Genomic DNA, 16090 nt, shown 5'->3' with positions numbered 1-16090 from the left:
GGTGGTGACAGCTGGTGACATGGTCCAGCAATCTGCCAGAACCTTAGAGTAAATTACAGGGGATGTTGTGAGGCAAACACAGAAGCAAGCACCCTTGCCATCGGAAACCTGAACCCAGCTTATGTCACCAGAACCCTGAAGAGTACGCTCTGAGGTTTTGGCAACTTAAAATCTAGTTCTTAGCATGCCTGGCATTATTGGCTAAATGCTATTTAATATCACAAGATCAAGCCTGCATTCACACAAAGACAAAAAAAGTATGAGATAATATGAGAACCAGGTTCTGGTAAAAACCAACAAAGACAAAAAAAGTATGAGGTAATATGAGAACCAGATTCTGGTAAAACAAACAAACAAAAAACTAAGCTAAAAGATATCCTGAAAGTATTCGCAATTCAGTGGGATTTAGCCTCCAAAACCTTCTAAGTTCATCTCAGCAAGCTAAGGTTGAACGCTTTCCTGTCTTGAAATTCACCTCACATCCACCATGGTATGTTTTTCCCTCAAATAATCTTTCTGAGAAAGAATCATTAAGAACATGTTATCAGAAGTTGCAGGAGAAGAAAACCAGAATCTGATCATTTATAGGTATGATGCAGTTTTCAGCACAGGCTGTGTGGCATCTTGTGGAGCCCTCAGTTTACGTTTAGAGAGACCTGGGTCCAAGTCTCAATTCTGGCTCTATCGAGTTCTGGAACCTTGGCAAGTCCCTGGGCCTCTCTGAGGCTTAGATATCTTATTTATGTAAAAATCTGAAGAGCTACACTCACTGATCTTTAAGGTTTCTTCCAGATTTATATTCTATGGTATGTCAATATAATGTTTTAAAATATAAATATTTAGGCTAAATCATCGAGCCTAAGGGAAAAAAAAAAAACATCTGGCATCAATAAAATATCAACATATTAGAATACCAGTGCTGTGGTTCCTTTGTCTTCATTTTACAATAAAGTAAAATTGCATGGGCTCAAACTATCATTTTATGCATACTATTCCTTGGGTATCTTGGGTTTTGAAAGCAAAATTTCTTCATTTTGTGTTTAAATTTCATGAGTACATAAATATACATGATGCACATGTGCAATGATTAGATTTTACAGAGAAAATGAGAAGAATACTCTTAAATATAGGGCAATGGTTTGATTTGATTCATGTTTCCAGAATGCAACCAAGTTTTCAATGCACAAGGAAAGTATCTCATGTAAAGATTGCAGTTTGTAACTTGGACCCCTACTGGTCTAAACTGTCATTAGGAATACATAGTTTTCCATAAATTAGCTTTTGTTTTGGATTTCCTGCTGTGTTCATATACATGTTGACGGAATGTGTTGGGCAATATTTTGGCATTCAAATCCATTATTATTTGTTATTAACTTTTAAGGCTAACGTTATTTCACAAGTTTATACCTTGCTGACCCAAATATGATTATTTGAAAATCAATATTTCGTTTGAAAGCTTAAATATTAGTATGTGCTCAAATTGCCATTAAAAAGATATTTTGATATTCAAAGGAATTAACACTTGATGTAGCAAGGTTCTCTGAGCATTATAATCTACTGGAAACCACGAGCTTTATGAGCGAATAGTTTTGAAGGGGAAAAGGGGAGGGAAGTAAGGGATGACTGCTGATATTTTATATTTCCATACTGTGTATTTTTCCTTTCTATCCTTTCTTGGCCTGTGTCATTAACGGGCATGTAAAACTACGGCTATGATTCAGCTCTGTAGGTTTGTTTCTGCCAGAATATTAGACACCTGTTCTTTTATATTAAAAATTCTACTTTTAAATTTCTAAGCCTTTTTTCTTTCTCCACTGTGGAGATTCAGTATACTACGCTGAAAGATGGTGCTTAGTAAAATAGCAATTCCAACTGCCCACTGACAGCCAGGGCTGAAGCTGACAGAGGCGTATGAAAATCAAGCTGTTGTTTCTGTCACCAACAGAATTAAGTTGGGATTTCTACAACAGATTGTTTTCCTAGTGTTTCATTAGTTTTTCTCTTGTTTCCAGGTTCTGTTCTAGAAATGAAAGAAGCATTCCTTCTCCAACCAAATAGAAAGACTAAAAGTGTTCACCCTCATGATTGACTGCCCAGAGGGGCCAGTCATTATCAATAAGCCAGAGAGTCTTTGAAGTAACAGTTGTCAGCATTAAAGAATATGGTATGAGGACCCATTCCAAGAACATTCAAAATACAGAATGAAATCATTTGCATGATTTATAGACTAAGCCTTGCTTGCCAAAATACTGAGTTTGCTGTTATCGTGAAATGTTTGTGACAGAGGATTCACTGGTAACAGTTATTAGTAGCTTCACCATTGACATCCCGTGTACCTACTCATTATTTAAAGGCTTATTGTACTGACTCAATTTTAGAAATAATAATATTAAAAGGAATCTGGATTCCTTTCTTTTCAAAACGTTATTTAAGACCTATATCCTACTTTTATGCAAATAAATGTGTATAGATATTAGTGACCTACTTAAGCACATAATATTTCCTTGGCTTGTTTTAACTTTTTGGTAGAAGAGTGCAATAGACCTGAAAATGATAATTCTTTGAAATTTTAAGACACTTTAATCATCATTATTAAAAGATCTAACTATTAGGGATATGGAGATTCTTAGAGGAAGGTTGGTAGATTAAAATATGGCAAAATCCAACAGGTACATGTATGGTTGAGGCCCCATCACCATTCACAAGAAACTATAACAATATTGTTAATCGGCTATACCCCAATACAAAATAAAAAGTTAAAAAAAAAACCAACAAACAACCCTCTGTATAGGCCAAACTATTTATCTGGTGGTGTCGGTTTGAAATACTTAAATGAGTATATTTTTAAGACCTTTCCAGTTTAAAAATTTAGGTTTCTATTGTTCATTTTAAAATGTCAACTTAGGAATTCTGTGATGCAGGACATACTTATTACATACATTGGAAAGAACCTCTCTTACAGTACTATTGTTGCAGGTACACATAAAAATATTCTTTGTCTTCCTTTAGGTGGTTTGTTTCTCCAATACTTCATTTGCTTTTAGAAAGATCTACATTTCTGCTCCAATGAATCAATAAAGAATAGTTAATGTGAAAAAACTTAAAAAGGTAAAATCCAGAAAAAATCCCCTTCAAAATGTCCCTTTCATAATAATAATTATGAAATAATGAGTCCACTTCTTCCCTGAGAAGTTACATTTGAGAGAAAGAACATGATTTGTGAGTGTGTGAGAGTGTGCGTGTGCGTGTGTGTGGTTGTCAAGTGATAAATTCTACTAATAACAAAATCAAAGACCCTTCAGGAACACAGGCACAACCAGCTCAAGTAGTTTGTTATTTGGGATTCATTTGTCAACAAAGATTTAGTCAGTGTCTCCCTTACCAAGTTCTGCTGCCTATGAAAGTTGGATGACGCGGAGACCACGTCACCACTTCAGGTACCTCGCAGGTAACTGTAAATTCAAGACTTCCCATCAGCCTGCCTAGACCTCTCACGTCATCTCATCAAGCAGGGCTGAAAAACAGCGTGGGAAGCCAGTTTTCCAGCTGTTCCCCATTCATCTGGGCTCACGTGGAGAGCAGCTTTCCTCAGTTATGGACTTAACTCTAATTAATGATATTTACAAAGCTTTTGTGGGAAATTTTTTCAAAGCAAAATACGGAGGAAGTCGTCTCTGATACCCTGGAGGTGGCTCTCGCTGTCCACCTGCTTCGGTACTTGGTGGTCTCAGGCTCCTTTCCTAAAAATAAATGACCCACTTTCCCACTTTCAACATGCAGTGCTTCTCTCTCTGTGATTCTCTTCTGAGATCACAAGGAGTATCTTTGAAGAAGTAAAATGCATCTAAAAACAGCTTTAGTCTTAAAATAGAAAATGGCAAAATCTGTGATGACTTGAAATGACTGAAACGATATGGTTAGGTTTTATGTATAAATTCTGTGTAACTCAGTGTCTCAGGAACTACATCATGAGGCTGGCTTGTAAAAACTGCAAGTGGAGATAAGGAACAGATGAAGCATCCAGAACAAAATTAAAAGATCCCATGGTAAAGAGCTACAGCACTTTTAGTCCCCTCAGCAGTGATCCCTGTACATTTCTTTAATATGCTCTTCACCTTTATCATACAGTTGTGAACTTCCTATGGTATTGTTATTTTATATATATTTTTATATTTATATATTTTAGTTTTTCCTTGCGATTACTGGAAAAATTTAAAACACATTTTTAATTTTTTTTATAACAAATTGCAATTTTTAAGTAAATTCTTTTTTTTTTTTAAGTAAATTCTTAAGTCTTATGAGAAACAATCAATGCCTTCTGATATAGTGGAATAAAGTTCTGGACTAAAAGTAAGAAGACCTAGATAATGTGCTTATCATGCTCATTCCCTAAGTCATGTCTGACTCTCTGAGGCCTGCCTGGGTCTTCTCTCCATGGGATTTCTCTTGAAAGAATACTGGAGATGGTTGCCACTTAAACACTGACTGGCTTTAATGCTGGACAAGTCACTGATTCTCTGGGCCAAAGATTTTTCTTTCTAAAAAATTGTGGATACTGATATTTGATTCACTAGGTTGTGAAATAATAGCAGTTAAAATTAATTCAGCACTTACATTTTATAGGCACAGTGATTATTATCTTTCTTTTTATCATTAAAATTGAAATATAATTAATTTACAGCATTGCATTAGTTTCAATTGTAAAGGAAAGGGATTCAGTTAAACATATATGCATATCTATTCTTGTTTAGATTCTTTCCTACTATAAAAAATAACCTATTTTTTATAGGTTATTACAAGATATTAAAAATAGTTCCCTGTGCAATATAGTAGGTCTTTTAATAATTATTTTATGAAAGATTCCAAAGATCTCTACTATTACTAATCCTGTTTACAATGAAACCCAGGTTTATGGAGGTTAACTACCCTGCTCAAGATGACATAGCTGATAAGTGACAGAGGTGGGATTACAAATTCAAATCTTACTGCTTTGAGGCTCTGTGCTTATAAACAGCATTCTAAAAATACACTGTAATATGATATTCAAAATCGACACATTTTCCCACATAAGATCACTGTTGTAAAGGTTACGTCTTACTGTGAACTCAGTGTTTACGAAGGATATTCAATACTTGGTAAATTTAATGGGATTAAATTGGTTGTGATCTTGGAAATAATTAAAAGGAAATGCCTGGGAAAAACAAATAAACATGTCCAAGATGCAAAAGTACTGTATCTTTTTTTTTTTCCTCAGAGGAAAGGGCCTCATATCCTAGCTTCACATACAGTAGCATGTTAGGTAGCCTTGAGTGTCCTTCTACAGCCATGGAAAACCACGGGAAATGGAGGATGATATGCAGAAGGCTTCCTCTCTTTTAGGGGCAGAAGCAATAAAGGGGAGAAAGAGCTCACTAGTGGAGGAGACTGAAAGGGTCAGGCTGTGGCTATAATATTATGGAGAAAAGACAATTCCAGCGGAGTCCACCAAGTCAGGCTGGCTGATGGGAAAAGCCACAAGGATGATCCTCTTGTTTTTTGAGTTTTTTTTTTTTTTTTTTAATGTAGGCCATTTTAAACTCTTTATTGAATATGGTTCTATGTTGCTTCTGTTTTACGGGTGGGGGGAGGGGAATTTGCTTTGTTTTTTGGCTGCGAGGCATGTGGGGTCCTACCTCCCCAAACAGGGATCAAACCTATGCCCTGGGCACTGCCACTGGAAGGTGAAGTCTTAAGTGCCAAGCAGCCAGGGCAGTCCCAAGAGGAGCCCCTCTGGAGGCCTGGATAAGTCACCACTGATGAAATGCAACGGTTCAGGAAGAGACTAGAAGTTCTTATCTTCAAAAATACTGAGCATTTTCTCCCAAAACAAGTTAGTACTACACAAAAGTGGCACTAGCTAAAAAAATGTAATTGTTCTTTGATTCAGTGTATATGTGCTTAAAATGCACCATGGAAGTGTCTCAAGGTAATGTTCTTTCCCCTTCTAGGCCCAACTCAAGAATGGAAATTGGACAGGTCGACCTCTTTGGTTCTCAAATGCAGAACAATGATCTCTATCTCCAAACAACTTTTGAAATACAGGAAACACATGTTTTAGAAGTATCTTCAAAATAGGTTAATACAGCACTCATGAATGCTTGGAAAAGAATGCAGAAATATGATTTAACAGCTTTTAAAACTATTTTCTGGGTTTACTCTATAAAGAAAATTCTTAAAGCATAAAAAAGTGTGTTATCTAAAATTAAAGGAAAGAGACAAACAGAAACAGACTATAAATTCCTGTGGAAATTTTAAATCTAGTTACCCCAAATCTCCAACGAAAGATTTCTTTTGGCTTCTAGATATTAACTACAAAGAGGATTCTAGCTAAACTAACTCAACAAAGAAAATAAAAAATATCATACCTTTTCCCCCCTCAGACACTTCCAAATTTATTTTTATTATATCACAATGCATTGGTTTTAATATTCCTGAGAATTGATTTTGGGGGCCACATTTAGGTTTATGTGGTAACGCTTAAAATTTGTCCTTATGTCAGGATTTGTCAAAACACATAATACTACTTATTCTGGTTTTAGCAGGAAAACCTTTCTCTAATGCTGAAATTCAGTAAATACTGCATTTTATGCACTGCTCGAGTCTTCCACATTTTATTTCTCCTTTTAAAATAGACACCCTGATTAAAATTAGGTGCTCAGTGTTTATAGTCTCTAAGACATAATCTCTAAGAGGGCAAGGGCTGTGTAAGGTTGCTCACTGCACTCTCTGTGATAATGCCTCAATAAATAAATGTCCAAAGAACGTTAGATGGATGGATGAATGAACGGTCACTTCCTTTTCTGATGTTATTTTATTCAGCCACTAAAGGAATGGTGGTATCGTATTGTTAAGGAAGGACAAGACGTGAGTCTGAAGACATTCTAAGATGACACAGGAACAATAAACTAAAAAGAGTCGCTACACACGTGCATTTTCTTTGATCTCTTTTATTTAAGGATGAAATCTTTGTTGGAACATAGATTCAATGGAACATAGAGGTTTTCTGCTGAATTCATTCCTAAGATTCCTAGCAATCCATCAAGCTCTGTTTTTTAACCTCACATATGCCAGTTACTTTTCCTTTCACTCCTCTGTATGTAGATATTTCTCTTGGTACACACTGTTCTCAGTAGCACTAACGTTAGAGCAAATGACATATGTAATACCAATTAAATATTTATGCAATGTAGCACTGAAATGGTAAATATTGTATTATGCTTTCCACTTGTCATTAGTCAGGAGTTGTTGCTACATTCTGCAAAAATGATAGCCTAAAACAAAGAAGACAGCCCTGTATTTCACAGGCAAAATATTCATCTACAGTGCAAACTGGAGTTTAGATGACTTTAAAAGCATTTCTTATTGCTGTTGTCCTTGGACTTTTTCAAGTCAGGGAGAGTCTTATATTTGAATGGTAAAAACAGTCTGCTTATACTATTTCCCATATATTATTTACTTTGAAAAGTTAAAGTGTTAGTCGCTCAGTTATGTCTGACTCTTTGCGATCCCATGGACTGTAGCCCGCCGGACTCTTCTGTCCATGGGATTCTCCAGGCAAGAATAATGGAGTAGATAACCATTTGCTTCTCCAGAGGATCTTCCTGACGGGATCGAACCTGCATCTCCTGCTTTGTAGGCAGGTTCTTTGCCATCTAAGCCACGAGGGAAGCCCACCAAACTAAGAGTAAATCAATACTTTTTGGTGAGGAGAGGAAGAGCATACTTTCTACATTTGTATAATTACTTGATTTTGGTAGTAACCTCTTTTTTCTTTAGAGTAATACTAGAATCAACGTAAAACTAAACATTTTTATGTTTTGCTAATAAATAGCAGCAAAAAATCCGTAACATCAAAAAACTCTTACGTGTACAATATATTGATTTTTTCCCTAGTATAGGTTCAACTCAGAAGTCACTGAAATGATTATACAGAGGTGGCTAGAGAAAGAACTGAATTTTAAGTGATCTCTCGATCTTTTCTAGGTTTCTAAATGATACGCTAGATCAGGTAGAAGATAAGTGAAATAAAATACTGATCTATTGATTTAAAATTTTCAGTTTACAATTTTCAACCCGCTAAAATACGAGCAATACATTTTTTTTCTTATATTGTGGTGATACCACATTAGTATTAAAAATGCCACCATTCCATCTTGGACAAAATGCATTTTACTGAGTGTAATACAACCAAGAGCTAAGGGAAGAAGCCATCATGAAAAATGGTATATAATTCATTGTTCAGCTGTGTTCAAGAACCTAATAAAACAGCACTTTTATGACAAAGACACGTCAAAAAAGAAAAAAAAGAATGTCACAACACATTTTATTTTGCTATCTATATTTAAGTGGTTGATTTTTCCACAAAGCCTAAAGGGCTGGCTTATTTTTCCTCCTGACCCTGAGTTGCATACATATAGCTAGTACCGTAATCAATTTCAAGGTACACAGAGAGGTAAAGATATTCATAAAATGCAAATAGACCCAGAAGTAGGACAGATAACTGCTAAGGAATCATCACTACCATGAACCTGGATCCTACAGGTTATGTTTTGCTTGATCTAGGGAATGCTTATGTTGTTAAACAGCCTTTTTAGCAGATGTATGACAACATCTATTTTAGGAATCGGTTGGTAGCAGCTGTTCAAAGGAAATAAATAACTACATAGTATTTTTTCCTAAATGAAAAGGAATATTGAAAATGTGAGTAGTTCTTTGGTTAGCAGCCTATGTCAGAAGTTCATGAGAAAAACAATGTTGAGTTATTTGTTGTTGGAAATGAGTCCATAAACCAGCCCCTTACAAGTTCAGACTTTCGTGGAAAAAAAAAGATTACTGAAGGTTTGGAAGGCAATAGGAAGTGTCTGTTTAGGGATACAGGGTTGTTTTTTTTGTGTGAGTGATAGAAGTACTCTCAAATTGGTTGTGGTGATGACTGCAAAGCTGTATGAATATACGGATCCCCATTGGACGTGTATACTTTAAGTGGGTGAACTATATGGTATTTGAATTATATCTTAACGAACTGTTATAATGGACTTCCCAGGTGGCGCTAGTTGCAAAGAATCCACCTGCCAATGCAGGAGACACAAGAGACATCGGTTTGATCTCTGGGTGGGGAAGATCCCCTGAAGTAGGAAATGGCAACCCACTCCAGTATTTTTGCCTGGAAAATCCCACAGACAGAGGAGCCTGGTGGGCTACAGACCATGACATCGCAAAGACTCGGATACAACTGAGCACAAAGTCAATACTTCTAAGCCGTTACATAAAAAAAAATAGTCATGGGGATTAGTGGGTTATGATAAACTTGGCCTAAAGGGCCCAAAATTGAGAAACTATGCTAACATATGTAATTTTTATTGAAAATAATTTTTGATGTAGACCATTTTTAAAGCTTTAATGGAATTTGTTATAATATTACCTCTGTTTTATGGTTTGGTTATTTTTGTCCACAAGGCATGTGGAATCTTAGCTCTCAATCAAGGACCGAACCCACACCCTCTGATTGAAAGGTGAAGTCTTAACCACTGAACAACTAGGGAAGTCCCAAGCATAATATATGTTGATAAGATTTTTGTTTTCTCGAGTTTCCCTTAAGTTTACATTCTATGTGCAAACTCTGTTGGTGCTACTCTACATGTAATCTCCCATGATACTTCTGTGAATTTTCAGACTCTGCCCAGCAGCATATGGTCACATTAACGAGGCTGTGTCCATAACGGTGCTATTTGAAGTTTGGCTTGACGCGTTGCAGTTTTCGCTGGTGTTAACATAGTAATTTCAACAGGTTTTGACCAGTGTTTCCTAACGTTTCAATGACGTTTACACTTTATGATAAGATTTGTGGGCATATTTCAGTGTGTAGAAAGGCAAAATTTCAGGGTATCTCACACCTACAAAAAAGAGCCTTCTGTGAGTAAAAAACAATAATCAAGATGCCTACTCATCCCATAACTGTGAGCAGAAGCAATAGTAACCAAAAGACTATCTCCTTTCTATTCATTCTCTGGTGAACAACTGCTGACTATTGCCCATCTTCATAGTTTTCAGATTTTAGAAAAACAGCTCAGTTCAGTTCAGCTGCTCAGTTGCATCTGACTCTTTGCGACCCCATGGACTACAGTACGTCAGGATCCCCTGTCTATCACCAACTCCCAGAGTTTGCTCAAACTCATGTCCATTGAGTCAGTGATGCCATCCAACCATCTCATCCTCCGTCATCCCCTTCTCCTCCTGTCTTTAATCTTTCCCAGTATCAGGGTCTTTTCCAGTGAGTCAGTTCTTTGCGTCAGGTGGCCAAAGTATTAGAGTTTCAGCTTCAGCCATCAGTCCTTCCAACGAATATTCAGGGTTGATTTCCTTTAAGATAGACTGGTTTGATCTCCTGGCAGTCCAAGAGACTCTCAAGAGTCTTCTCCAACACCACAGTTCAAAAGCATCAATTCTTCAGCGCTCAGCTTTCTTTACTGTCCAATATCCATACATGACTACTGGAAAAAGCATAGCTTAGACTAGACGGACCTTTGTCGACAAAGTAATGTCTCTTCAAAATGGAGTAAATTAGGGCCCAGAAAAAGTGGGACAGCTATTTTTTGGATAGGACTGTACCACTAACCACTATCATGAACCACTGAACCTAACCTTTATGTTTAGTGATCAGGAGAATTTTCACTCTGGAAAGGCATATCATTTAAAGATAATGCGTCAGAGAAGGATCTTAATTGGGAGCTCAGTGATCTAAAGAAAACCACATTTGACTCTGTTGAGAAGAGGTCTGCCATATGTGTAGACCTGGACATTTGATTTTTAAGAACTTGGATATGATAAATCATGGCCCATCTATTCTATTATGAATCAGCCTCATCACAGTTTTCCAGTTCTTCATGGTTTCTCAATTCTGCTCACTTCTCTGTCACAACACGGCTTCATGACCTCCCACTTAGACTAGTTTTCTAACAGCGCTGTCTACCTTTGTGCTGTCCAAATGGTAGCCACCAGTCAAACGTGTAGCTGTTTGAGTTCAAATTATTTGCGTGCACATGTGTGTGCTCAGTCACTTAGCTGTACCTGACTCTTTGCAGCCGCCTGGACTGTGGCTTGCCAGGCTCTTCTGTCTACGGGATTTTCTAGGCTAGCAGACTGGAGTGGATTGCCATTTCCTGCTCCAGGGGATCTTCCCCACCCAGGGATCAAACCTGTGTCTCTTGTGTTTCTTGCACTGGCAGGCAGATTCTTTACCACTGTGCCACCTAGGAAGCCCCTCAAATTAGTTAAGAATAATAAAATCTAAGCTCCAGGCTCTTAGTTACACCAGGCGCTTTTCAAGGGCTATCTAGTCATGTGTGTCTAGTGGCTATGAACTGGACACTGTAGAAATGTTTCCTTCATCAAGTACCACATCTGACTGTGCTGCAGTGGACCACACCACCAGGGAGCCTGTCTGAAACACAGCCTCTGTTCTCACACTGGATCTGCTGAATGTGCATGTTAACAAGATCCCCAGGTGATTCTGAGGAGCTGTTAAGTCTGAAAAGCCCAACTTCGGACTTTCTGTCTTAGAATTACATATTTTGCAATGCCACTAGAGCAATTTTTCGAAACATAAATGTGATGCTTTTTCACTACAATGCTTCCATTTCTTCAGTTTCTTCCCTCTTTTCAGTTCTTCAAAAACCTCATGGGAGGCCCTGTAGATAATGTCCTGGGATCCTTGGTAGTTTCCAGTCCAGCTTCCATCATTTACTGGCCTGTGTGACTTTAAGGCGAAGTGCCTTTCTAAGACTATCATATTTGTTAAACAGAGATAACTCACGGGGCTGCTGGGAAAATGAAGGGAGAAAATTTGTACACAGCTTCGAACACAGCAGTGGTATGTCGTGAGCCTCCATAGGCAGCGTTCTGGACAGCTCTTGCTTCTTCCTTTCCCGCCTCGGACGACCTTGTCTCATAGTGATCTCCCAGCAACCATTGTGACGTCAAGCCCAGAGAAATGAACTCCTCTGCATCTCTCAAACTTCACCTGCTATTTTTACATCAAGTCTTTCCCCAACATCTTCAGCCAGGGGCAGGTGTTTCCTTCTTTCCTTTTCTCTCTCTCTCTCTCTTTTTCTCATTTGGCCAAAGTTGTTATGAAACCATGTTCTATTAAAAGTGTACAGTATACATACCTTTGCACACGTCTTTATAACTTGACTGGGAGCTTCTAGAAGAAACGGCTAATTTGAACCTCTAACGCAGAGTGGAGTGATGAGAAAAATGCTGAGCTAAAAATGGTTACTAAAAAGCCTTAGAATACCAGGAGAAAATTTACAAGTGACTTTTAAAAAATAATACTTGGAGTAAATAAGAATTTTATAGGTATAACATGAACACTAGAAATGACAAGAAAATATTGATAACTTTGATTACTTTAAAAATTCCACATAGTATATGGCAAGATAACCAAAAACAAAGTTCAGAATAAACTGGAGGAATATTTAACATATGACAAATGATTCGTATCCTTAATCAACATGTACAACTGCCCCCTAAAAAAAGAATAAAAACCCCAAAAGAAAAATGGAGGAAACTAGGCTATTAAAACACATATAGGAAAACTACAAATGGTCAATAAGCATTTGAAAAGATATTCAGCCCTACCAGTAAAAAATGACAATGACAATAAAATATTTTTACCTAAGAGATTGCTAAGAATTAAAACTATTGATTATATGTAGCACTGATAGCTGTATAAACTGAGGGTAACTTGGACCTGAGTAAATTTAAGACATGCCCATGCTCTGGCACAGAAAACTTCTTTCAAAGAATTTATTCTGATCAAAAATTTCATCAACGGAAGACACCCTGCAAACACAAACACACACACAAATGCATAAGAAAATGGTCATTCATTTTTGGAAACTGGTTAATTGAAAATAGGTGCTAAATGATAGTTTGTGTGTGTGTTAGTCACGCAGACATGTCTGACTCTTTGTGAGCTTACAGACTGTAGTCCACCAGGCTCCTCTGTCCATGGAATTTTCCAGGCAAGAATACTGGAGTGGGTTGCCATTCCCTTCTCCAAAGTGATAGGTTAGTGAATGAGAAAAATCTGGTACAAAATGCATTAAAAATATGGACTTCTAGGTGTGTATGTGTGTGTGAGTTGCTCAATTGTGTCTGACTCTGCAATGCCATGGACTGTAGCCCGCCAGGCTCCTCTGTCCTAGGGATTTTCCAGGCAAGAATACTGGAGTAGGTTGCCATTTCCTTCTCCAGGGGATCTTCCTGACCCAGAGATCGAAACTGAGTCTCTTGCATTGCAGGTAGATTCTTTACCATCTGAACTACCAGGGAAGCCTAGGTGTATATGTGCATGGACAAATATCTGAAACGGTGGACACCAGAAAGTTAATAGCAGTTACCTATGCAAAGATTTAACGTTGACCTATGGGAATTAATTTTCACTTTCTTTTTGGCTTCTGTCTCTGAAATTTTGGTTAGGAATAGGAATCTGAATGTAACGCAGGAAACCCGGATCTGATCCCCGGGTTAGGAAGATCCCCTGGAGAAGGAAATAGGAACCCACTCCAGGGTTCTTGCCTGGGAAACACCATGGACAGTGGAGCCTGGCAGGCTACAGTCCCTAGAGTCGTAATGAGCTGGACATGACTGATCGACTTTCACTTTGTCCAAGATAGGAAAAAACCACCCAACACAAAGCCTGTCTCCTCTCTCCCTTCCTTTCTGACTGTTCTGAGATAATTCTACCTTAGAGAAGAGACTGGTAAATGCTATATTCTCATAACTTCTCTTGACCTTACTGGAAGGTGAGAAAATTCTAGGAGACAAATAATCCCTCAGGCCCTTTATTTCTTTAAGGCTTTGACTTTATATTGACAGTCAATACGAGGGAAGGGGACCTCTAAGGGAATGGAAATCATTTAAGGATGGCTGTGCTTTTGTGAAAGGTGGTAAGGTCAATCTGATGATGACATTGGTCTCCCCATTGATTCTAGGGTTTATCAGGCTGATCTGCCCGGACAAATCTCTCTCCCAGCTCTATACCACTCAATAGAAAAGGATCGCCCTCCTGGAGAGCAAAGTGTCCTCCTCTGTTTTTCAAGGGTAAAGGCAGTATCTTCACTCTCAAGAAGATTTATCATGCTAACTGATGAAGAAGTAAAATTCTTTACCTGACTTACACAACAGGAAAGAAATCACTGTGTTAAGAATTATTTAACACAGAAAGACCAGTGAAAATTCCAAGTATGTTTGTGTGCTTAAGTAAAGCAATAAAAGGATGGCTTAATTCTTTGATGATAAAAGTAATTTTTCTAGATTCCCTATATATGGTGCTGACGATCCTCTTGCAGGGCAGGAATAGAGAGGCAGACATAGAGAACGGATTTGTGGACATGGAGGTTGGAAGGAGGGGGTGGGACGAATTGGGGGAGGAGCACTGATAAACATACACTCCTGTGTATAAAGCAGATAGCTAGCGGAACCTGCTGTCTAGCCCAGGGAGCTCAGACTGCTGCTCTGCGATAGTCTCGATGGGTGGGATGGGGGTGGGGAGGGAGGGAGGCTCAAGAGGGAGGGAATATATGTACATATATACTACATGTGTATATATATACAGCTGAGTCCCTTCACTGTACAGCAGAAACTCATACAACACTGTAAAGCAATTATACTCCAAGGGGGAAAAAAAAGTAATTTTGTCAGATAACACTTGGAATTGTATCACCTTAATTTCCAGCACAGTAACTAAATCACAACAAATGTTCAACAAATTATCTGTTGAACTGACAAGAGTACATGAATATTTTAAAAATGAATCGCCAGTCTATGTCCGATGCAGGATACAGGATGCTTGGGGCTGGTGCACGGGGATGACCCAGAGAGATGTTATGGGGAGGGAGGTGGGAGGGGGGTTCATGTTTGGGAACGCATGTACACCCGTGATGGATTCATGTCAATGTGTGGCAAAACCAATACAGTAAAGTAAAATAAAGTAAAAATAAAAATTTAAATAAAAAAAAAGAAAAGAAAAAAGAAAAAGAAAAAAAATAAGAAAAAAAATAATTTCATGGCTGCAGTTACCATCTGCAGTGATTTTGGAACCCAAAAAATTAAAGTCTCTCACTGTTAAAAAAAAAAAAATTCCATGAAGATAAAGATAAAATCAAAGGGAGATGTTTAAAGTAGGATGCTAACCATGAAACAGTAAAAACTGATAATCTGAAAAAAAGGAACATTTTGAGTTTTTATTTAGGAGTCTAATATTCAATTATATTCATTGACGGATCCTTAAAAGGAGGAAAGGCTCACAAATAATAGTGATCTGATCTCACATTAAAATGCTATTTTTCTTCCTAATCACACAGTGTAAATAAAATTAAATGGTAGCAGAGCTGATAGTCAAAACATTTAACAACCTATTAAATAAATATTTAAGAGGACACAGGCACTTAAGATCAGAAACTATGTCCAACAACACAGACACTGAACTCCAGCACTGCGTAGTACTTATCGGTTTAGCATGTACTACAGAAAAAAAAATCCCCTACTAATATGCTTAATTTATTACATCCCACTTATGACTGTTACATTCGAGAAACTGTTTAAAATTATCTAGCAGTACACTGTTGACGTACACAAATAATGAACAAATAGTTAACCAGAAGAGACGCTCTTCAAGGCCGGATATCTTCTAGATAAATACTAGGAATCTGTTTGTGAAGGCTGACTGCTGTTGTTGTGACATTCCTGTGCACCATGAGTGTTACAAAACAGCACAGCAATGTATCATTAGTGTGATCTCAGTGAGCGACAACCCTTTCAGTACCTGGCTTGACCACCTTCACAAGGAGGGAGTTAACTTAGACGATTGAAAAATGACAGAAAGGGCTCATCTTGTTTTCACCTCTGATGGACGGTGGCTGCACAAAGCCCTGTGATGAGGATGATCAGGCTGTGTGCAGGTTTAGTGGGAGGGGTGCCAGGTCCATGAGCGACGTCAGCCATGGTCACAGAATCGGAAGTCACAGTAGGTAACGTGCCACCGCAT

At 37.8% G+C, this 16090-nt stretch overlaps 1 protein-coding gene across 5 annotated transcripts in view; it reads right to left on the bottom strand.

Moving 5' to 3' along the window:
• The window catches only part of TENM3 (teneurin transmembrane protein 3), a 629396-nt gene that overhangs the window by 148151 nt on the left and 465155 nt on the right, over positions 1–16090 (bottom strand). The window lies entirely within an intron of this gene.

This window comes from Ovis canadensis, chromosome 26, assembly GCF_042477335.2.
Source record: "Ovis canadensis isolate MfBH-ARS-UI-01 breed Bighorn chromosome 26, ARS-UI_OviCan_v2, whole genome shotgun sequence".
NCBI lineage: Eukaryota > Metazoa > Chordata > Mammalia > Artiodactyla > Bovidae > Ovis > Ovis canadensis.
This window is presented reverse-complemented; position numbering and strand designations above follow the sequence as displayed.